At 47.2% G+C, this 25,558-nt stretch overlaps 1 protein-coding gene and 1 long non-coding RNA gene across 2 annotated transcripts in view; one reads left to right on the plus strand and one right to left on the minus strand.

Moving 5' to 3' along the window:
• Positions 1–25,558, minus strand: part of RhoGEF3 (Rho guanine nucleotide exchange factor 3) — a 435,033-nt gene that overhangs the window by 312,304 nt on the left and 97,171 nt on the right. The window lies entirely within an intron of this gene.
• LOC126540057 (uncharacterized) lies at positions 8,857–24,054 on the plus strand. Its single transcript, XR_008614589.1, has 2 exons — positions 8,857–9,654; positions 23,709–24,054. It is a non-coding gene; the product is annotated as an uncharacterized lncRNA (long non-coding RNA).

Here is a 25,558-nt window from a genome sequence, read left to right on the forward strand (position 1 = left end):
TACAAATTTAATTATCTTGCACTGACGGATCTTGTACGCTCACTCGCGATGGTAGATTTCTAATGAACATTCGCAAACAAAACGACAACCAAAATTCAAGTGACTTGCAATCTTTTAACTTGTGAATTCAATTACAAAGTGTTATCTATAAAATAAAAGTTGCCTCATCAAGATGTGGTAGGTGTAATAAACTCCAACTTGTCACTGTAACAGTCAAGCGAAGTACACCGAAAATAATGATACCGCTGTTCTTACGAGAGATGAATTCGTTCTGCATCCTTTACCTTCTGCGCTGAAGTGCCGGTTGGTCCACACTAAATTTCAGACTCACACAACGCAATAAAGAAAAGAACATTCCACTATCCCTATATGCGTGTAAAGAGCGGTACACGTAGACAGCAGCTAACATCCAAGCGCCAAAAGAGCAACATTTATAAGAGGCGGGAACACAACTGCGCCCCGGGACACGCAAGCTTGAAAACGCCTGCCTGCCGTCCACTCACTATGCAACGACTATAGCGCTTTTCGGTTGAGTCGGTAAACAAACAAGCGAACTATACGGCATCGTGTCACGTATGGAAACTTCGGAACGCAACTCATTCACTCGAGCGGCGCGCCTATTTCGGCACAGGCTGCCTAAGTCAAAAGCCTCGGGGAGCAACGCGATACGAGGTGTGACGCAGAGGAAAGGAAGAAGAAACGAAACAAAAGCTGCGATAGCAAACAAACAAACAATCAAGCTCACCGAGCTCGCCGTCGACGAAAACTTCACTCTAGGAGTCATGAGGCGGGGCACGGCGGCAGCCAAGTTGGGGAGCGTCCCGGGGGTAAACACCAAATCCACTTCGCAAAGCGTCAACAGACGATACAGAGAGCACCGTACACGGGGGCGGGCGAAAAGGCGGGGGCCACGACAGCCGCCGAAATTGAAACATGGACGGACGAAGTCGTCGTCACCACCGTCAAAGGTTTGGCACAGGAAAAAAATAATAATATTAATAAAGCAAGCAACCGAACAGCTGGCAGGCGATGCGCTAGGTTACGGCAACGCGCGGGCGCTTCATCCCGCGGACTCAGTCCGACACAGAAGGGGGACAGACGAAAACAGCGTAGACGCAACTGTCAGCACCAGTTTGTAGCACGCGCGCAGGTTCCAAGATGGATGGCGAAACTGAAGCAAATCGCCTTCTGACACCAACCCACCACCGCTGCAGTAAAGCACAACACTGTCGCACCAGCGCAGAATTACACTCGGTGACGTGATATGGAAGTGCGGACACAAGCGAAAAAAAAAAAAAAAAAGACGACCAGGCTGTAGAGGTCGGCCGAAGGTGCCGAAGCAGGGTGGAGACGACGCCGACGTGGCAGGAACAATCGAGGTGGAAAATGAGACCGCGCCTATATTACTGCTACCGCGCACAAGCACCGACGACGGAGTCCCGTTGTTGCCCGTTCGCGCCGCTGCCGCCCGCCGACGACAGCAACAACAACAGCACGAGACAGCAGGTACGGCACCCAGTGACGATGAGGTGGAGGGAGAGAAGACCAGAGAGAGCGAGGAAAAAAAAAAAAAAAAGCGTGCCAACGGCAGCTCGCGACCCGGCCTGGAGGCGGCGGAGATGACTCGATCGTCGCCGTCTCTTGCCACGGTTCGCTTCCTTCACCGAGGAGGAAGGACGCGCGTCCTACTACCGCTCGCTCGCCTTCGGTCCGAGCCTTCCAGCACAACCAGCCTGCGGAGGAAGAAAGAAAAAAAGGCAATGCGCCACGGGGGGGGCATTCAACAACACAGCCAGGGCGTTATGACGAGCCCGACGATGCTGCACCCCTTCGGCGTCGGAGCAAACGGAGCGGCGAAAGCGAAGTGAATAAAAGGTGGTAACCCCTAAAAACCGGGCGCGTGCCGCGTCGTCGACGGAGCCCCTCGAGTGTGGTTCCTGCGTTCCGAGCCGGAGGAAGGGGCTGCGTGGAGAAGCAAGCGGCGTGCCACCACGCAAGGCTCGCGTGTCATGCGCGGCTGCCCGCGAGCGAGGCCCCGACGCCGCCGCGAAGACCTCGCCCCGCGGACGGACGGTGATGAACGGGCCCGGCGACGGTGCCCGCGGCCGCGCTCCAGAACGCGTGACGCGACGAGTCGGTGCCACCCCTTGCCGCCGGAAGGAAGGTGCACCCTGCCCGAAAACCGCGGCAGTAAACAAAATTCGTTTTGCCGGCGGACAAGGGAGGAAGGCTCTGCCGTACACTACTGTGCACCCTCTATCATCGCTGCGCGGCTATGAATTGTTGCGGAACTGAACGGGAAAGCTTGGGAACGCCTACTTCGTTAGCAAAGACTTGACGTTGTGCTTCTCTCTCATCGTCTGTTGTTTGCCGACAGAAGCAAAAAAGAAAATGACGCGCGCAGGCGAACGCATAACACCGGGTAATAAGTCGTTGAGCTTAGGACACGCCGAAAATTAATATGGCGGGGATTCTCGCAGCGTGTTTGATTTGGAATCGTCGGCTCAGCCAATTCAACCACTTGCGCGTAGCTGAAAACGAGGGTTTGCTGGAATCCCGTCTGGTCGCGAGAAGAGGTATGATAAAAAAAAAAAAAGGACGACGACGACGAAGGAAAACATATGAAGTGAAAAAACGAAAATACGAGAACGCTGACCAAGCTGGGCTGCAATTAACTCCATTTGCGTTAAGCGCGGTAGCCATTTACATACAGATCGTGCACGGAGGCTGGCGCCTCCAAGTTTGCGATCACAAATTATTGCATATATTTACGCACGTTCGATTTCGCGGTAGGTTTCGAACGCACGACATTTGGTTGCGGACCGGATGTCCACAACACTACAAACGGCAGTTCTTGTCGCAGTGACGGAATAATGGGAGCACGCTATGTGCATGTGCGACGAGGCAATTAGAAGCGCTACATTGCGCGTCATCCCCACTACGATGCCGTCCACTCACGTCTATGCCACTCTTATGCACAGTTCGCGGCCGGCCAGTCTTATTGACAACGCGGGCGGAGCGTCGCTCTGACCACTGACGAATCGCGAACAGAAAGGGCATCGCTACACTGGTATTGCAAGCAGTAGAACGGCGTGCTCGAGAGTGAAAATGCACATGCATTCGCGTGTGCAACCAGCTCCCTCGCGTGATGATCGGATCATCGACGAGAAACGTTTGCATCACTCAGTGAACGTTATCTGCGGCATCGTAATGCGGTACCAACACATCTTACATAAGCTCGTTATGCAGTGCTCGCTTGTATCAACGTGCATATGGGAAGAAGCGGGTGGGCCTTTTGGATGTGGCTAGTACATCTCATTATTCCTGACTACTCCTTTTTTTCCCTTTTTTTTTCCGATTCATTCGTAGGTCGGATAAATACCGCTCGCCTTCCCGCCGTCTATTCTTGCACTCGAAGCCTTTGAATGTCACATATCAAATTTCCACAAGAATATCTGATTCCACGCTGTCCCAATGTCGTAATCACCACAATATTCAACGTTCAGGTCGGGATAATTGTTGCTTCATATTCATACAAGCGCGAACAGATCGCCCACAAAAGCAAGAACAAGACGAGCGCTATAGTCCCGACTTGTGTACAAGAAAAAAAAGAAAGCAGGTCTAGGACGTCTACCGCGAGAAGCACGATTACATCCATCCAAGTGCACTTGCACGAGTCCTTCGTTTCGTGGACGTCTCAGCGGGACGCCTTGCGACCGTGCGCCCACCATCGAGTTGGAAAAAAGAAGGTCCAGAGAGCGACGGCGATCTAAATCGGCGGCGGCCTCGTGAACAATGAGCACGGCAAGGTCTTCTAATTGCCGCGAGCGCGTGGGCGCGGACAGCGGCCACGGAGGAGCGATGCACACAACGTCAAGAGTGTAGAGTGCAAGGCGAGCGGAGTGAGAGGGCAGGAGGAGGAGGGTCTCTTCGCAGCAGACCTCCCGCGTCCTCCGTAGAAGAAGCAGGCACAGCGGAAACAAGTCATGCGTCACACCTCTTATAGGGGCCGGCAGACCGCGGGGACAAACACTGTTACAAAACGACCGCGCAGGCGCTGTTGCTATGAAGGCGGCGGTCGCACCGGACAGGCAGGCGGTTACGCTAAGCTTCGTGACGTCATTACTTATGTCAATTACGCTCATGACGTCAGGATGATTAGGTTTCTATGTTAGTAATTACGTGGGTTAGGTTTAGCTTTCGTTAGACGAGGTTAGCTTGAGGGGGCTGGGTCAGTTTATGCCAATTAGCATGATGACGTCTCCTTTCTTTCTTTTTCTTTCTTTGTCGCCGTTTGTTGGCAATGGCTATAGTGATAGTGCTCCTCTTCAATTGGTTATTAAATCATACAAGACAGAAATAAATAACATCCCTGTATTGCCGAAACACGCACGTAGTTCTACATTAAGAAAAATGACAAAAGCTTGTTCGCCTTTCTTGTGGTCATGCAGAGCACATATACAGGAATCAAGTCAATCCTCATTCCGTCATAAATTAATAAGTAAGGTAATTACTTATACGTTTCCTGAAAGGCTTCCTGAAATATCCACTACGAAACACTTGCTACAGCGTATAAAAATCGCTGCCATATCATAGGCAACGTGTTAAGCTTCCGGAGCCCAAATCGGAATTTTGAGGTATCAAAACAGCGTACCATATATCGCACGTTGGGTATTACGGGGCATCATAAGTACCCGCATCAGGTGATACTCAACTAAAGGAGGACCAGGCGCGTTCACGAATTAGGTCTCCTATGCCGAAATGGAAAGCGCTCGATCAGCATGCGCATGCATGCTCACGGTTCGGTGCTCTAGCTCGCCGCGCTGGGCCCACGAACAAGTCGGCGCCACCTCTGGCGTAATAACGGCGCGCGCCAGCACACGCTTCCTTTCTTAACCGCTTTCTCGTTTCCCCACAAGGACACACCTCGGCGGAGGAGAGGAAGGGTGTGTGGCGCGAGCCCCACCGCCGCCGCGGGCGTCAAACAAAACAGCCGCTCGCGGACAGCACAAGGCCGGACGGCGATGTGCAGCGCGGGCTCCCTGTCCTTGTGACGTCCACGCATGCATCTCGCGCCGCAGCCCGCCGAGACGGATGAAAATGAACGCGCGCTGTGGCCACCGCCTTCACCCAGGACACTGCTGAGGAAAGAAGGTGGGAAAGGACAGAGCGCTAGAAGGTGGACGAAGGGTACCGGGTAGATTCTGGAGTCGAACGGACGTTTGGAAAGGGCCCATTGTACTGGAAAGCAGAGCAATTAACGCAGAAATTTGCGCTAGTTGGTGCTGATGCATTTGCTGTGACACAGCTACTAGGACTCTGCGATAGTAACTATGTCACAGCAGCCATGTTGGTGTGCCATCTCCCTTTGCGCCTCCACTCAGCTCGCCGGCGGATCAGGCAGGCGCGAGCTTTGAACTTGCATTGCTACGAGCCGCCGAAAGTGTATGCTGCTCACGCACGTCAGAAGAAAGCCTATACGAAACTTCTGTAACAGATTTAGTGAAGTGGACACACTCCTGTGCTTTCTGTGGTGCGCTGATGAAGACGACGAAGACACGCGCTGTGATTGGAGTGTCTCTCTTGCTGGCCGACACTCACACTCACAGGCCCAAAACAACTGTCAAGCATACACACCGCACTCCAATGTCATCTTGTGTAGCGAACAGAATGTGCTGCGAGAAAGACACGGGCCGAAAAATCTTATCTCACTTTTCAGAGGGCAAGAGCAGCAGCGAGAGCTTCAGGAGCGCGGTCACTATGGCAACGTCGATGTTTGGCACACCAGTCCCAGTGCTTCTTGGCGAACAAAACCACCACGCGACTTCCGCCAAACCTTCTTCAACTGGCCCGGGCTGCGCATTTACATTCGCTCGCCTGTGCAGCCGGTCGACTGCAGCGCCGCCCCCGCGGCACCAACGGGAACTATATATCTAGGTAACTTTTCGCCCTAGGGGAGCGTAGGTCCCTAGGTGTCGTGTAAAAAACGCACCTAGCTCCTGAAACGCCCTAGTCCCCATGCGCGCGCGCGGGGGGCCCATAGAAATATACCATAGCGCAGATAGTGCGCGGTAGTATTATGGTAGTAATGTTTGTGCCAACTCGCCGGAGTAGCAGGGTAGGCAGTTCATTGTGCGTGCACGCAAGCAGCACGACCACGAACGAAGCGATACAAGGTGGAACAGCGCGTTTTACGGCAATTGAAGTTGTGTTTGTGTGATGCGCTTGGTGTGTGCAAAGAGCAATTTAGATGCGCGTGTGACGAATGTGTATGCACAAATAGCACGACCACGAACGAAGGTGGAACATCGCGTTTTGGCGTGCCCAAGCAGCACGACCACGAACGAAGCGATGCAAGGTGGAACAGCGCGTTTTGCGCAATCTAGTTGTGTGTGTGTGCGTGGCGCGTTTGTGGTGTGCAAAGAGCACGACGACGATCGTCTTCTAACTGCGCCAGAGCAAACCGATTGTTGGATTCTGCATAGGTATTGAACGGGCGTTCAACCTAGAGAAACACGGGATTGCGACGCGACTATAGCCGCGATGTATAGCACTGTACGTACGTAAGTTTACAGCACCGACTTTTAATTCGGAGTGAATAAGGGACACGCCACGAGTGATTTGTGTGTGGAGGTTAACTCATACGTGCATTAATAGCGGCGGTATAGAAAAAAAAAGGGGGGGGGCGGAGGGCGGCGGGGATTGCTGAGACAAGTGCTGAGACAAGTGCTCGAAAGCGTTTCCACGCATGTTTTGTCGGTGTACTCGATGAACTAAATGCCGCTTTGAAGAAATTGTGACGAAATGTTGGCATGTGCGTAGTGGCACAGTTTGAAATGTGTCGCAGAGTAAATCCGAAAAGAACCGAAGCGTACCATGTGTAAGAAATGTGGGAAAACTACAGCTGCAAGCTTATGTTATGCAGCATTGACCGATGTCGAGATATTGTTCTCATGAATGTAGCATCCATCGCCTTTGTACGCATGTGCTGGTTTCGGCGCACTATCATCGAGGCATTGATCAAGGTTATTAAAATTGTACCCGCAACGAGCGCGTCGCCCTGGTTTCGATTTCGGTTCTCGCTGCTATTCGTGATAATAAACAGTTTGTAAATTGTTCTTTTTGTTGGCGATTCTCTGGACAAGGGACGAAAACAAAAACTGGCAATGAAAGTAAGCATCACGTAGAATATTTTAAACGAAAAACTGTTTCAACATTCTTTAATGCAACTCTAATTCTAAGGCTGTAAGCGCCACCTATTTCCGGTAGTCAAAATGTGCCATGGCGGCTTCCTGTCAATTGGATGTGTGCGTAGCATGGGAGCTTCAATGGTACATCTCAGCTTTTTTTGGTTATCCCCAGCTGTTCCTTATATTTCCGCGTAATAACTCTTTCTTGTACCCAATACAATACCGAATAGGGATCGTATAGAAGCTCAGAGGCTGCACCTGTCTTTCACATAGACAGGTAAGGTAGCTGTTCGCGACCACTTTCAACTCATCTGGGACGTACATAATTTTTTTGTGTAATTTATGCATGCTTAGGCATCATTTTTCACGCCGCCTGAAGTTCTCGCTGAAAGTACGCTTTAAATGCACTGCACGCTTTAAATTGACACCCATCTGTAACGTGTTTCAGCCGTTATTTATAGCCCATATTTTATGGACTACGATTTTAAACTCATGCGCACTACCGCCCGTTTGTTCTGTTGCGCTCGCGATATCAATGTTTTTAGATCCAGAAGGCTGCTTCCGCATGAAAAAAGAGACTCGCCGTGTTAGATTGTACACATGGAAAGCGAACGCTGCGACACGTTCTTTAAATTGGCCGACTGTTGCAAGCGGTGGCATCATTGCCGTCGTCGAAGTGTATATACAGGCACACTATAATAGAGACATACGTATTTACAGTGCCAAATGAACAATTTGGTGTTTCGTCCCTTGGCGCTCTCCTGCTCGGCCTGACAGGCAGGTGTCACGCAGTGCGTAGCACTGAAAGCGCTTGAGCATACCGCGAAATCTACGCGAGCGTTTTTATAGACAAATGCTCGAAGATTTCTATCACCAGCTGCCACTTGAAAGTGCGTTTAGCTAGCAAGCCAGCAGTAGTGTCTGCGCTTTCAAGCATACACTTGATAATACGAAGATAATGAGACAAAGTGTAAACACATGAATGACAGATTCAATATTTCTTGACACTCGTAAATCTTCAAACCTGCCAGTTGTTCGTTAGTGCGTGAAAAAGTGGAATTTTGTGATGTTTAAAAGCAGACATTGGGTCATCCAAACGTGGCTTTGCCTAGGCCGTCGCATTGTATGAATGAATTATCAAATGCATGGGCATTGGAGCAATGAGGTGATGTAGCTGAAAAATGCACCTTTGTTCTCTTTTCACTTTGCCTCATGGTATTCTGTCTCAAGTTTAGCTATTGTCAAAGCAGCAATTTCGACTGACACAGCAACGCTCATCTGAATGGCATCTGTCAATGTCGTAAGTTGTCATTGCTCCTTTCAGCACATATGTTACATGGTCTTTTACATCTTCAGTACGACCTAAATGTGTTTCACAGCTGTGATTGCCTCAGTGCATGTAGAAGCAACGAAGTGATCCCAAATACTTTTGCAGAATAACTGAAATGTGGGCAAGTTCATTCGGATTCATGATTATGGCAGATTTGAACCCAACACTGTGTAACACTACTACACAGACTGGCGTTTCGGGTAGTGGAGACAAGATTCCTATTAAAACCTCGTTGAGATTTGACAAACTGTTAGCTAGGTGGGATAAAGTAATTGTGATTCAGAATGGTAGCCTCAACATTGAGCACAAGGCAAGAGGTGAGTTTTTTATTGTGATCATTTTCTACAAGCATGCACATTAGTGTTACAGTAGTACGAGCATCTTTGTAGCACATCCTTCCCTGTATAGAAAGGGTCATGTTGCTTACTGCTTAGCTGATGTTATGCATTGTCCACTTCTATGGTGTTGATGTCCAGGATCTCTACAAAACGGAACCTCTTTGCTACAGTCGTGTGGCTGCTTGTGTTCTTCTCCCCTAGCCAGAGGCATGAAGGGGGGTTCACGGTCACTGACCAAGTCTCATGTATAACCCGACGTTTCGGAACTACACACGGGTTCCTCGTTCACTGAGTTGGACAGGAAATCGTCGTCACCTATGTAGCCAGCATGTGACGTAATGAACATGCGTAAATGGCAGGCATAGTCCCTGGTGTCTGGTTCATCGTAGCTGACGTCAATTGAACGATTAGCGATTCTAGCAGCCGCCGGGATGACATGTTCTTTTCTTTGGCAACAACAGTGGCATTGTCTCAGTCAATCTTGTGACTATGTTCCTGCGCATGCTCGGCAAATAATAGTCGTGTGACTATTATTTCTTAGATCATGTTTTTTTTTTTTTTCGTTTCCATGCCTGACCAGCCGAACTTTCATCGAATCCTAGATTATGCAGCCAGAGGCAGTGGCACTCGTTGTGTCCTGTTTGAGATGACTGGTCTTTTTGTCCGTGTCTATCCACTATCACCTGGGCTTATCTCCTGGCTGCTGAAGTGTGCCTGCATTTTCCAGGTCAACTACTCGGACATTAATGTCTGGATACAAATTGGGTAGATCTTGTATGCCATGCCCAACATCAGAGTAAGTTTTCTGTTTCTGCCAGCACTTTTGCTCATGCACTTACATTTCCCTCCGGTCCGGGAGTTGTGGAAAGAAGCTGTCTGCAGTAGCTGGAAGTGTAGTCCTAAGCCTTTGGCTCGTAAGCATTTGCACTAGCGAGGAGCTATTTTTCAGAAGGCTCAGTCTATAATCGTGTGTCTTGTAGGCATCACCTGACGCCTCAAGGGAGTTCTTGGATAAGTTTACGGTGGCTTCTGTGAGACCATTGCGCTGTTGGTAGCGTGGACTGCACGCCATTTGTTGGAATTCTTATGAATTGTGCAAACAGCGAGCTGCGCCCTTTTGCAAGCTACAGTTTGTTGCGGTTCACGACCACTACACTATTGCACGCCTTGTGAAAACAAAGAGGCATTAAGTCGCAACCACAGGTCCTGTCAAACTAGCCAGTACTAGCTCAGGAAACCCTTACTAGTATTTTGTGACGATGAGCCACCACACCCCTCCAATAGAAAATATGTCCATAGTGAACTTCTGTAACAGCTTTTCTCAGAATCCTAATTGCAGGAGTGTCACCCTTCTCTTAGCCCTGTGGTGCTAGCATGTACGACATGACTTGAAGACATTTGCTGTTTGTATGTATTTATGATGCAGTACTTTGACGTCTTGCTAGGCATTTATTGATTCCAAAGTGGCCTTCAAGTGAGAAGTGCTGGGTGGGTAAGCTCCTGTAGCTTCTTGGGCGCGATGGTTTTATTGCCAAAATATCAACATGTCTTGGACTACATTGTCCTTGTAAAGCCAGAATTCTTTCAGAGTTTGCAACACCTTGTCCAGCTCTTTCGAGTGAAAATGCAAAGTTGGCAGCAGCATTAATCTAGCACTTGTTCTTTCTTCAGTTCTTGTAAAGAAGGTGGGGAGAGGCAGCATGCATAGCCTTCAATCTTGGTAGGCCCTTGTGGTGCCTGTTATTCTCCTTCACATGAGAACTTCACAGTGTATCAGCTGCGGGAAAGTCTTTGCCTAAGATGTACATCATGCCTCATAATGTATCAATCATGTGCACACTTATAAATTGGGAAACAGATTGTTGCCCCATTTATAGAATTTATCTGGAGCTTGCAAGAAAGAAAGCACTTCTTTCTATATCTGGGCATAGCCAGGCATTCTGTCTCTGCTAAATATCTTGAGGCGTATCTAGTAACCATGGTAGAGTGTATAAGCGCGACTGGACGAGGACGAAGAAAGAAACAGATACACAGACACAGCGCTTCACTTTCAACTATAGATTTTATTTTCGCACGCGTCGATAAATATATACCGTGCAAGCGGAAACAAACGTGACAGCAAAAAAAAGAACATTGAGTGGTACATTTCGTTGAACCGGACACGTGTGCAAGACAATGGAAAAAAAGAAAAGACATGTACTACAATCGTCACAAAGACAGACCAAGGAATCGTATCTCCTTTTCCGATAGTGACACCGAAGGCTTGCTTACGCACTTTTGCTCTAATTTTGCTATCTCTTAGGCCTCTACAATCTCCCTCGTCATCCTGCTATGAGCCTTATACAGAACGGAAGTGCTTTCAAACATGGGCTTGCAGGAACAATCTCGGCAGTGAATACCCAAATGGCCCGAGATTACCTTAGTGACGTTGTATTGATGCTCCTTTAATCTCTCGTTGATGCATCTGCCGGTTTGACCAATGTACGTACTTCCGCATGAAAGTGGGATGGCATAGACAACGTTATGAGTACAGGTTACAAATTGTTTGCGATGTTGGGTAGAACATGAGTGCCTTTTGTTATTTTCTGTGTTAACCTGTTTGCACAGCTTCTGTAGACGCTCAGGGGCAGAGAAAACCACGTCCACTCCCGATTTCGCCACTATTCTTCTGAGATTATGTGAAATGTACCACTCAACGAAATGTACCACTCAATGTTCTTTTTTTGCTGTTACGTTTGTTTCCGCTCGCACGGTATACATTTATCGATGCGTGCGAAAATAAAATCTATAGTTGAAAGTGAAGTGCTGTGTCTGTGTATCTGTTTCTTTCTTCGTCCTCGTCCAGTCGCGCTTATACACTCTACCATGGATTCTAACCAACTAGCCTGCCAACGTGTTTGACACGTCACTTGCGGAAGGCCGAGTCCCTGATGACTGGCTTACGGCAAAGGTTATACCTGTGCACAAATCTGGAGATAAACAGATCATTGAAAATTATCGTCCGATATCGTTGACCTGCGTTTGCTGCAAGCTCCTAGAACATGTTGTAGCGAAGTCAATTTACACGTACATCGAAAATGCGAACTCATTTTTTCCCAAACAACACGGATTCCGACAGCGCCTTTCCACAACAACACAGCTTCTTGAAACAATCCATGACTTTGCCAGCACATTAAACAATAAGAAACAGATAGATGCCATCTGTCTTGATCTGTCGAAAGCATTCGACAGAGTGGCACATGCAGAATTGATTGTGAAATTGACTTATATGGGAATAAACGCGAAAATAGTAAAATGGATAAGCGCGTACCTCCGGGGCAGAACCCAATACGTAGAAGTGGAACACATTAAATCAAAGCCGTTGAACGTAACGTCTGGTGTCCCACAAGGGTCTGTGTTAGGTCCTGTACTATTTTTAGTTTATATTAATGACATTTCCTCTGCAATTGACGAAGGTATCACGGTGCGACTTTTTGCCAATGATTGCTTACTATACAAAGAAATTAACAGCACAGAAGATCAGACATTACTCAGTGACGTTCTTAGGGCTATAGAAGAATGGTGTGACAAATGGAAAATGAAAATAAATGAGAGTAAAACTGTTGTATTGTGCATGACGAATAAAATACATCATATTTTTGATTTTAATTACACAGTGAATTCTTCGGCGCTTTCCTCAGTTGACGTGCTCAAATACTCAGGCATACATATATCCGCAAACTTAAGCTGGTCGAACCATGTTACAAAAATATGCCAAACTGCGGAAAAGAAGCTTTGGTTCTTGCGACGAAAATTGCAGTTAGCCTCACAGTCAGTAAAACTAACAGCTTATTTAACGTACGTTCGACCCACGTTAGAATAGGCCAGCATAATCTGGGACCCTTATCAGTCGGGGTTAATTGAGAGACTGGAAAGAGTTCGACGAGCAGCAAGGTTTATTCTATCGCGTTATGCTCGCGCAGATTCAGTCTCCGAAATGCTCGGTTTGCTGAACTTGCCTACGCTCGCGGAACGCAGGCACATAGCTAGGTTAAAATTCTTTTTTCTTCTCACTAAAAACGCATTCAACATCAACAGCGAACAATATTTGATAGCACGACAAGGTAGAACACTACGGAAAAGCAAATATAATACTTTTCAAATACCTCAGATGCACATTAACACTTACGCATTTTCCTTCTTTCCAAGAACCATTAAAGAATGAAATGAATTACCGGTGTCCACGCGAGAAAGCATCAATGCGGAAGAATTTGAGAAAAACTTAAAGCAACATTGAACGATTCACGCACGTATACGTGCTTTTTCTCTTTTTTTTTTGGAGGGAGGGGGTGTATGACCTCGTTTATTAACACTGCATTTATAATCATATCAATAGGAGTATCTGTGGAATATTTCGCTTATCTATATTCTTTGTTCACTTATGTTCACCTATTAAAACACTATTCATGTACTGCCTTCATGTACTGTACTAATTGCCGAAATACTGCTATTTACTTGTTTTATTTTTGTTCTATATGTATTATTTCAATACCATGTATTGTACTAATTGTTGAAGTGCTGCTTTGACCCACCCGGTAACGGCCGACAGGCCAACAGTATGAGTAAATAAAAAAAACAAAACACGTATCTAGTAACATGTTGCCCATCGTCTTGCTTTTGGCTGAGCACTGCAACTAGACCACAGCACAAAGCATCAGCTGTGATTAGCAGCTGGTCTCTCATTTTGAGGAGCACTGGATCTGAAGAAAGTATTTCTTTCCATTTTGAGAATTCTGGAACCTGTGTGGGTTCCAGACAAACCATGCTTTGAAAACAGCATGCTGGACAATGGCTGTAGTGTTTGTCATGTTAGGAGCAAATGAACCTAGATAGGTGGTCATGCCCATTAGCAGCAGTAGTTCTGGAGGATGGTCTTGGCATGTCTGTGACGGCTTTGAGCTTGTTTTCGTTCATGTGCCCCAAGTAGGATATTACTGCGATGCCAAACTTACATTTCTCTTTGTGGATGGCAGCTCTTGCACAGTGGGTGCCCTCAAATGTACTGCAGAGTTCGTTGTGTTGCTGTTTAGTTGAGCACCAACTGATAACCTCGACCATATGGCAAGCAACACATATAAGTTCTGGATGAATATCATTCATATACCATTGTGTTTGATCTGGGGCACACCAGATACCAAATCGCATGAGCAGTTATAGCGAAACCAACGGAACGGTGCTGTATAGGTGGTCAAGAACTTCCTGTAATTTCTCAGGGATTTGCCAAAACCCTGAATTTGGGCATCAATTTTTCATACACCAAGCTGTGACTCGTAGTATCTGAAGGGTATGCTCTACTGCAGGAATTGGATATGATGCTCATAGGGCTTGCTTGTTCAGTTTTTGTGTAATCCATAAAAGTGTGGAGTGCTCCTGATGGCTTCGTCACCACTACCATAAACGTGCACCAAGGAGTTGGCTCTGTCATAGCTGTCGTAAAACCAGTCTTAAACCTGGAGAAGTTTGGCTTTCGTCTTCTATAAAGGTAGCCATACAAAACAGTGAAATATTAGTGCACAGGACACAGGCTCCAGTTTCAACATTGTCATGCAAGCTGCGCAAAGTATTTGAGGATGCGGCTTTGAATCTGCACAACCATTAACATTCTCAATCTGTCTAAGCACTCGACTTCAGCTTCACCATCACCTCTGTGACCTATTTAGCAAATTTATTTGGAAATAGCAGCATTCTGCCTGATGCACGAGATGGAACTTTATGTTGTGCTAGTCGCCTTACACACTGACCACTGTAACTTGGAGGTCACCACCTTCTCGAAATATCATGAACCACATTGTTTTCAGGGTGAGACGAGAAATCGTGTCTAATTATCATGTGACAAAAAGAAATAACTGATGCCTGTGGCAAGGTGCCATTCAAGTGGTTGAGTTCCTCCAGGAGGTAGGGGGTGATACGAGTGAGAACCCTCAAAAGCCAATTATGGCCTTAGCCAAGCAGCCCCAGGTGACATAGTAAAGCTTTTTGGGCACAATGTCATTAGGCACCACCCTATATAATTTATTTGCTTCCACAACATCTTCATGGCTCACGAGTGTCCGGTGGTAAATTTCTGAAGCCACATCAACCTCGATGTAGCATCCCTAATTCCAAATACTTCAATCTGCATGCCACTATGTATGGTGGGGGTTACTGGGAAGGAGAATAACGAACAGCTACACATAGATAAAAACTCCCTAAAGGCTGTTATTGTGGAAGCACTGCCCAACATCAACACACGCTATATGATACAATGTTGCTGCTATCAAAGATGAATTCAGTCAGTAATTGAGGATGAAGATGGTTTTACTCAATAGCCTTATAAAAAATGGTAAAAGAAAGCTAATAAATTTGGAACTCATGTTTCGAATCTTGTCTGAAAAAAAAAAATCATTAGTATGTCTTCAAATATCTCACGCAGCCGGTAATACTGTTCTACTTCTTCATGACCTTCAGGTATGCTAGAGAACTCTTTCTCATCATTGGGCTAAAAAATGTAGTTGAGCAAAAGGAGTAGACCTAGGTGGCTGACAGGATGGCTCTTCTTTAAGTGCTTTGCGTAGAAGAAAAAAGCATGCAAACATGGGCACTAACATGGGCATGCACTGTAATGGGCACTAACTGTTAGGGATGAAACATGAAAAACCCTAAGGAAAACATTTAGGTTTGGTGGATATGTAGAAAATACACAGAGACTAAAGACAGTGAAGGACAACGAAAAATGTTGGTGTAAGCTTCTTCACCAATGCGTTTGTTGCCTGTAGACAACACCAGGCAGAACTCGGAAAGCGACCTTCACCCCAAGTCGACGTCAATTCTGCGTGCAATTTGTGCATATTGACACAAAGGTGTGGGGCTCCTGCATTGTAGAACAGCGCGCGCAAAGGTCGGCGCCACGAAAGATGATGAAGTGCGTAAGTTGCACGCTCTTGTTCTGCCCCGCTATTAAAGAGAAGCATACATTTTGCAAGACTCCGTCTCCAATCTACGTTAAATTTTTCTGGTGAAGGTGTGGGGTACGTGCTACCACTCCCAGATCGAACACCGTCTACAAGCCCAGTACAAAGTCCGGTCGAGCTGACTCCTGTGCAGGTACGGAAAGCTGCCGACTTCAAGGACTGCCGCCTGAGCACGAGCCTCTACGCAGTCAAGTCGGATGGATGAATACGTTGGTTCCACCTTCTTTCTCGACCGCCCCGACCGAGGTCGTCCTGAACCAGCCGCGAATCCCCACGTCCTTCCATGGGGACACCTTTGAGGATGTAGAGGACTGGCTCGATCACTTTGAGCGTGTCGCAGAATTCAACGGCTGGACTACAGAGCGCAAGCTACGCAACGCCTACTTTGCCCTCAAGGACTATGCACGGACCTAGTTTGAGAACCGTGAGGCAGGGCCCTATCGACATGGGACGAATTCCGACGGCAGCTAATCGGCACATACGCCAGCCTCGATTGCAAGGAGCGAGCTGAATCTGCAATTCAGGCGAGAGTACAGAGGCCGAACGAAAGCATCGCAATGTTTCTCAAAGATATGTGCCGACTTTTCCGACGCACGGATCCGTCCATGCCGGAAGAAAAGAAGCAAAGGAATTTGATGCGCAGTGTCGAGCAAGAGTTATTCGGTGCCCTAATACGCAACCCACCAAATATTGTTGCAGAGTTTCTCGCGGAAGCCGTATCGATGGAAAAGGCACTGCAGCGGCGAACAAGGCAGAACCGCGACGTGTCGACCCTATCGCGTGACTCTCGCTATATCCCTGGACAATATCAATGCCTTGTGGGAGCTCATTAGGCTTATCGTTCGGGAAGAGCTTCAAAAGCTTCAGGTTTCTCCAGCATCAGTACAGCGACCTGCTCTGGCTGAGGTCGTCCGGGAGGAAATCAGGCAGGCAGTCCAAGTCCCAGAGCGAAGTGAGACACCACAGCACAAGGTACGGAAGCCACAACCTCGCATGTCGTATACGGAAGCTGCACAAAGTTCGTTGTCCCTGATTTTTCGCGAGGTGAGCGACGTCCTGAACCTTCTTGGTGTGCGCGCTGTTGAACAAGCCACTCGCCTCGTTGCACGCCATTCATGGCTGAAACACACCCACCTTGCAAGAGCGACGTGTGGCGCTCCGCAGACCGGAGGCCCTTGTGTTTTCATTGCGGTGAAGCCGATCACCTCTACAGAGCGTGTCCCTACCAACGAGCTGGGCTCCGTCAATTTTCACTGAATGCGCCCTGTAGATTGAAGCATACCTCGCGGATGCCTGGACCTCGTTTGCCCCATGATTCCGTGAACCCCGGTCACCGTCATCCGCCCGAAACAGGTCTTCCAGCCCCTATTCAAGCTGAGAGCAACAAGACGTCACTCACTCAGCCCAGCCTCCCGGGAAAACTGAGTCCAGCGACCTGCGGAGGTGAGGTCGCTGATGTTGCGAACGCTGAAGATCCTCCACTGCAACGACCGCTATACGACGTAATTTAGACGCAGAGAAGGCAATGTAGTTCCGTGTCAGTATCCTGCGACGTACCAGTTACCACAGATGACCGCGAGGTCATGGCGTTAATCGACACGGGTGCGGACACGTCTGTTATGAGCCAGAATCTCGCGCGTATACTGAACGAAGTTTCAACGCAATGGACCGAAACTCAGATTCGTACTGTAGGAGGGCATCTCATAACTCCAATGGTCCGGTGCACGGCACGAGTCAACATTCGGGGCTTCACATACATCGGCGACTTCGTCAATCTTCCTGAATGTTCAAAGGACCTTATACTTGGCATGGATTTCCTTCAGGCAGACGGTGCCATTATCGACCTGCAAGAGTCTAAGAGTCAGCTTCACTACTACGCAAGCCATAGTGAACAGTAATGACAATGACCGTGACATCACGCTTCGCGTAACTGACGATCACATCATGTTGCCACCCAAGAGCAGCGTGCTTACCCTTGTCCAATGCGACATGGAGGATGCCGCCGAAAGAATTGCTGAGGCAAACATGCCCCTGCTTCTTGAGCACCACATTTGTATAGCCAGAGGGTTTCTTCAGGTGCAAAACAAATGTTCAGTTGTTTTGCTAACAAACTTTAGCAACGAGTATCGGCATGTACCGCGAGGAACGACATGGCTGAACTGAGCTCATTTCTTCACGAAATCACTAATGTTACTGACATTGCCACATTGGAAACCGCATCGTCTCAGCAATCTGGGTTCCCCAGCCTAAAAGAACGGATTCACGTTAACGCCGCTCTGCCAGGCCATCAGAAAGACCGTCTACTGAGTCTCGCGAATGAATTTGTGGACTGTTTTTCAACGTCATCCAAAGTGCGGCGCAAGTCCATCACAAAGCACCGCATTATTACCGACGAGTCTGCACGTCCTGTCCGTCAGCATCCTTACAGAGGGTCTCCAGTGGAAAGGGAAGCGATCAAGCATCAGGTGAAAGAGATGCTCCAAGACGACGTGATCCAGCCATCCACCAGCCCGTGGGCCTCCCCTGTAGTGTTAGAAAGAAAGACAACACACTATGCTTCTGTGGAGATTACAGAAAGTTGAACCGTGTCACCAAGCGTGATGTTTATTCATTGCCACGCATTGACGATGCATTGGATAGTCTACAACATGCCAAGTTTTTTTCTTCGTTGGATCTTAAATCAGGATATTGGCAAATCGAAGTTGATGAACAGGGTCGTGAAAAAACAGCAGTTGTGGCACCTGATGGGCTTTATGAGTTCAAAGTTCTCCCTGTCGGTTACTGTTCCGCACCTGCCACCTTTCAGCGGACGATGGATACCGTGCTTGCTGAACTGAAATGGCAAACCTGCCTCGTATACTTGGACGATGTCATTGTGTTCTCGAGCACGTTTGACGAACATTTCGCATTACTCGAGGGTGTCCTCACTGCGATCCATACTGCCGGCCTCACCATCAAGCCTGAAAAATGCTACTTCGGGTTCCAAGAGCTCAAATTTTTTGGCCATGTCGTTGGTCCTCAAGGCGTCCGACCAGACCCCGACAAGTTAGCTGCCGTCGCCGAGTTTTCACCACCCACAGGCAAGAAGGCTGTCCAACGCTTCCTTAGTTTGTGCGCATATTATGGGCGCTTCGTCAAGGGCTTCTCAAGAATTGCTGAGCCTCTGACAGGGCTTACGTGCGATGATGCGCCTTTCATTTGGGCGGACGAGCAGCAGCAGTCGTTCAATGAATTGCGCAAGCGTTTGCAAGAGGCCCCGATACTTGCTCATTTCAACGAAGACGCTGACACTGAAATCCATTCTGATGCCAGCAATGCGAGTCTCGGCGCTTGTGCAGTGGCAAGCTGGTGCGGAACGCCCCGTTGCTTATGCAAGCCGCAGTCTCACCAAGGCTGAGAAAAACTACTCAACCACATGAAAAAGAATGCTTAGCGGTTGTGTGGGCAATTGGTAAATTCCGACCCTACTTGTACGGTAGACCCTTTAACGCTGTCAGCGATCAACCACGCCCTGTGCTGGCTTGCCAACCTCAAGGATCCTTCAGGCAAACTAGCCCATTGGAGCCTTCGCTTACAAGAGTATGATATTACAGTTGTCTACCGATATGGCAGGAAGCACAGTGACGCTGACTGTTTGTCCTGTGCACCACTCCCTACGACCTCATTGGACCCTGACCATGACTTGCCATTTGTCGCCGCATTAGTTATCGACGCCATAAAGACGGCTGAGCACCAGCGCACTGACGCTGAGCTGCTGCCGCGGATCGAACACCTCCAAGGAGTTGAAGGTGTTTTACCCTGCTTGCTCATGCGCGGCTTATCATCATACTACTTGCACAACAACGTCCTTTACAGGAAAAATGGCGGAAGCGGCCCCAATACGTACTTCCTTGTTGTGCCATCGGCGCAACGCCACGACATCTTGCGAGCCTGCCATCATGAGCCATGCGCGGGACACCTGGGATTCGCCAAGACTTTAGGCAAGGATACGACAGAAGTATTACTGGCCCCGGCTTTATTCTTCTGTGCAACGGTACATGAAGACCTGCCATGATTGTCAGCGCCGCAAGAAAGCACCTGTTAAACCGACTGGCTTTCTCCATACTGTGGACCTTCCTCAAGCACCGTTCCAACAAATAGGAATGGATCTACTTGGGCCATTCCCAGTGACCTCTTCGCGCAACACATGGATAGTCGTCGCTACCGATTACTTAACCTGGTACGCCGAAACCGAAGCTATTTCGCAAGTAATTTTATATGAAGTGGCCAAGTTCTTTGCACGCCACATCGTCCTACGACATGGTGCACCGTCTGTTTTCATCACTGACCGCGGTACAGCATTTACAGTGGAACTTATGCAGGATGTTCTCCAGCTGATGCATAGCTCTCACCGCAAGAACACTGCATATCACCCTCAAACCAATGGATTAATGGAACGTCTGAACAGAACACTGGCTGATATGCTCTCCACGTATGTCGACGAGAGCACAAGATGTGGGACGCGATCTTACCCTATGTGAATTTCGGGTATAACGCTGCTGTACAGGAGACTACACAGTTTACGCTGTTCCAACTTGTATATGGGCGCCACGTCAGGTCAACACTTGACGCCATGCTACCTATGGCTGATAATAGCCCGACCAGCGAACACGTAGAAGAGTTCGTACAAAGAGCCGAAGAGGCACGCCAGCTTGCTTGGCATCGTATCCGGAGCCAACAGCATACCGCCACCCTTCGATACAACCAGGGTCGACGCGACATCAATTACAATACCGGCGGCTGCGTGTGGGTCTGATCGCCCGTCCGCCACTGTGGACTCTCAGAAAAGTTGATCCGCCGGTATTTTGGTCCCTACAAGGTTACACGCCGCCTCAGTGACGTGACCTACGAAGTGGTCCCCTGCAGTTCTGACCTCAGTTCACTCCGTCGTCGTCTTCCCGCTGAAGCTGTTCGTGTAGTGCGCATGAAACCATACTATGCGCATACCTGAATGCTGAGATGCACCTGAGGAGCTCCATTTCTTATGTAGCTGAAAGAACTTTTTGACGCAACCGAGACGGTCGCTCTTCTCATGGGAGGCAATTGACACAAAGATGTGGGGCTCCCGCACCGCAGGACGGCGCGCGCAAAGGTCGGTGCCACTAAAAACGGATGAAGTGCGTAAGCTGCACGCTCTTGTTCTGGCCCGCCATTAAAGAGAAGCGTATATTTTACAAGACTCTGTCTCCAATCTACGTTACAATGTAGTCGTTGTCGGGTGTACAATTAAGCTTTATATTGCGTGTTTTACACATTACTCATCTGATGCCTTAGCAGCGAAGGTTTTTCCTCTGCCTTTACTGTAAAAAAATGTTCGGGAAGTGCCCACGTGCATCTGCTTTTTTTTTTTTTTGTGCGTGGCACATGTGCTGTTGGCCTGGAACTGATTCACAATAGTATTACCAGCCATAGCGTTCAGGGCCCCGTGTTGCTGAAAATCCAGCAGTGGTGTTGGCGACCTTTTCCATATGAGAAAATTAATCCCGAACCATGCATCCCGATTGATACAGGCCCTCCACGGGGCATATAGGCGTTACTGAACTAATTAAAATTCTTAAAGTAGGATGTGTCAAAAATTCATAAAGTGTGACTTGCACACAACTTTGAGACATGATAGCGTTGGATTGTAATTTGAATATGCGAGAAAACATAATTCTGTTGCGCGGAAACTCAAACACAAACCCCTTTCCCAGCTGCCATTTCAGGTCTGTCTTAGGAGTGGCACGCCCCAGAAAGCTCGCCTTCGTGCATAGCGTTTGCCACCAGCATTTCCAGGGAAACATTACAGAAGCATAAGCTGCAGCTGCCCGGAAGCGTGAGAAGCAGCCAGGGCTCTTTTAATGCTATCGTGTTCCACTCTTAAAGGCGCAGCTTAAGTGTCCTCCAACCTTTTTTTTTTTTTCGCTGTTTGGGGACTGCCTTCTTGAAGGTGTTGCTTCGTTTCCTTTCTACTGTAGGGCGAATGCAATATCTGCTTTGAACAACAGCAAAGCCACGTTTTGATTGCACTTGATGCACTGGCACGGCATCTCTCCTGAACACTATCCAACAGTTCACTATGATGTTATCACTGAAATAGAATACACAGGACACCTTCGTGTACCACTTCATCTACCTCGAAGTAATATGCCATAGCTCTATGATCATATCCTTAACATCCACTACTTTCTTGGATTCATTTCAGATAGCTGGAATGTACAGACTAAAAAAGCTCGGAAGCGCTTGCACTCTTTGGAGAATTTTGTATGAGCATTTTCAGGCTGTTCTGGTGACACTAAAAAATACTGGCTCTCCTGTAATCGAGAGTAGATGTAAGCATGAAATGGCTGCCGACGAAGCAGATTGATTGTAGGTGGTACTAGCCACAATCTTAAAATGGGTGTAGCGCACATTCGCAATGGCACACCCCACCCCACTGCATCACGCAACTGTACACTGGTCCATATGGAAGCAAGTTTCCTGTCAAAGACAGAACCCCATTGCAAGTCTCGTCTCGGTCCACCATATGTGCCGTGGACCTCGCGGACTGCTGGCATTGAAAAGAGCACAAGCAACTGTGTCTCAGTGCCAAAAAATGACAATCAAGTGTACAGTGCCTTGTATCTGCCTCTGAACGTCGCTATTAGAAGTGACAAATAAAACTTCAGCGTACTAAAAGTTACAGCTTGAGTGATATTGTGAGCAAATATTTAGAACTCAGAAGCAATATTTTTTGTAACATGTTTGGGAAGTAACTAGCATATGTATTGCAGTCTTGACTGTTTGCCCGGATGAGCTGGTTTGAGTGCCAGGATAATGGCTCTGGCTTTTGGTTCATTGAAGGTGGCTGACAACAGGAGCTAAAAGCATTTCATGCTTAAAATGTCTGCAGCAGCGGCACTGTTCGGTTAGTCAAGGACCTCATTTCATGGCCCTCATTCTGACACCTTCGAACACTGTTTCTGCCTTTGTAACGCTTCCTAGAATTTATCCTTCAAATTCTTATGTGAAAGAACCATGCATCAATTTTGGCGTATTTCTCAAACTGTACGAGCAGAATTGCTGCTGATTTCATAAATACAACCTGTAAATCAATACAGCAGAATTGTTAGTTGAAATATGTAATCCAAATCAAGGAGCCATTCTCAAGACGATGTTCCCGCTGGCACTGATGCGTGGCATTCCTGGCTTTGGTGAAATCTTTATTCTACATTATAAAGCATGAAACATTCACAGGTGCTCTTCTTTCCTTCTTTTTTGAGCTTTGCTGTTTCAAGGAGCTTTGCCCTTTGAGTGGCAGCAGCCTGGTTGACATAACTTCTGACTCACGTATTTAACATTTTTGCACAGATTGGTCAAGGAGTAGCCAGATTTTGAGAAGTACATCTTTAGCAGAGTCTGTAGGTGCTGGCTTTTGGTGTGGAGAGACAAGCAGCTTCATAGCTTCCCTCCTGTCTCTTTTCATTGCGTCAGCAAACTGAAATGAAAACTCTCGAAACAGTATATTTGTTAATGAGGAATCTTTGCAAGGCACATGGTGAAGCACATGCCGATGAATTGCTTCAACCTTTTACATTAAACAAATTATGCCATGTGCTGTCGAGAGGCAAATAAAGCTGTTCGCTTTAAAAATTAACAATAATCTCCACAGTTTGTGAAGTGATTGAGATATTGTTACCCAGTACCTTCAACAAAGATGTTATGGGAAACAGTGCAAGGAACTAGCATACTTACACTAATTGCAGGTATTTGGCAGAGTTGTATGGGAGACAAGATAGCCAACCAATTTTCCTTTAATGCATGTGAGCTTTGTCATCTTCATGGTGTAATGTAATCTTTTCAGGTAGCGGATAAAGAATGTGTGGCAACATGAAATGGCCGTTGACGACACAGGCGAGTAGTGGATGCCACACTTCAGTTCTAATTAAAGTTACATCAGCACAGAGCATGTATGCTACGACCAAGTTGGGTCCATACTTTGGATTACCATGTACAGTGTCACTCTCTTCTGCATTCCAGAAGATGGAAGCCAGTGTTTCTTTGCTGTTGCCATTTCAATTTAGTATATTTTCATGTTTTCATGCTCTGCAAAATACAGCCAGAGGTTGCACAGTCTTGAAATGAAGACTACTTTTTGTGTTTTCAAGATAAAATTTTAGCTATAATAAACGGAATTTCCAAAAAACAAATTTTATGTTTGGCCTGCCTTCTTTTGGGTGATCAGACATGGGAGCCATTGAGGCATCATGGCTCATACGTGCTGCCTTTATGCTTGAGAGGTGTGTGCACAATGCTCCTTGCATGTTGAAAAAAAAAAATGGAGACCATCCATAATTGGTCTTGGTTTGCTTTCTTAGCCACAAGTGTTATCTGAAAATATAGCTGCTTTTTGTTACTCTTTCTGGCGGTGCGTTTTAGATACATAAAAATTATGATGGACGTGCATGTTCAGTGTGATTGCAGGAACGAAAAACTTTACTGGAAGATCCTTTGCAAGAGATGCAAGTGCTTGCCCATTTCATGAAAAAAAAAGGCTTTGTTTTCATTGTATACAGTAATCTAAGGGTCAGGCAGACTTGATCACAAAAGCAAAGAGAGAAATTGGTTGACAGAGAAATCCAAAGCCTGCTGATCACATCGTAACTGTCTAGCGCATAGATGACACCTGCACGTTGGCCAACAGCATGGGAAAGGAGAAGGGATGGAAAGATGAAAGAGATTGCCATGAAGCACATGTGGTGAAAAGGAGAATGAAGCAAAAATTCGTAGCATTCAGAAAAAGCTAGATATTCTTGATGCGAAAACTGAAACATTGGACAAATAATTAATAGCGACCTTTATCAAGTCTTACCGCCGTATTCAACAATACATATTGAAGCTCATGCTTGACTTGATATAAATGACGCATGGTGTGAACGCGCCCAAGATGCTCATTGCGTTACTTTTGGTGTGTTCACGACAGGCGTCATTTAAATCGAGTCAAGCATGGGCTTCAAGTTAAGATGCATTTATGAATACGGGGGTTCGTGTTACGGCATGGTGAGGCTCTCTGGAATGAAGACTTCATGAACTAGAGAATAGATGGGCCCGTGAGAACCTACTTTTACGTCTTATCGCAGACATCTGAATCACAGGAGCAGTCTGAAGCATGTGGTAGGTTTGTGAAGACTTTCCGAGAAACCTGCATGGGTTTTCTCTGTAGCAGTTTGCTACAGTCGGGTGTATGACTCATTTTACATTTCCTGATCACCTTGCATATTTCCGCACAATGCTTTCGTCATTACTGTTCAGTGGCCAGTATTGCCTTTTCAGTGGCACTGAAAAGGCAATACAGGCATGAATGTCAAAAGAGGCACTTGTAGGCAGGATAAATGCAAGATTACCTTGTTTACATGTCCATAGTTAGTGCTTACAAAGAAGCCAGGAAAAAATAAGCATTTCGTCTGAGGTTCCTCTCATTATGAAGCTGTTTACAATGATGAGAGCTAAATACAAAAAGTGTAGTCCTAATGAATGGACACGTTCTCCCAGTTGCAACTCATAGTTTAAGATATTGAGGGACTTCAATCGCACCTCAAATAGAAGTCCATGATCAATAAACAGTGCAGGAAGCCAGTATCACAGTTTTCATTGACAGTGAGTTGGCCCTAGGATATGATCCAGTTTGCATCTTCAATAAAATGGCTATTGATT

The sequence above is a fragment of the Dermacentor andersoni genome, chromosome 2 (genome assembly GCF_023375885.2).
Source record: "Dermacentor andersoni chromosome 2, qqDerAnde1_hic_scaffold, whole genome shotgun sequence".
In the NCBI taxonomy this organism is placed as follows: domain Eukaryota; kingdom Metazoa; phylum Arthropoda; class Arachnida; order Ixodida; family Ixodidae; genus Dermacentor; species Dermacentor andersoni.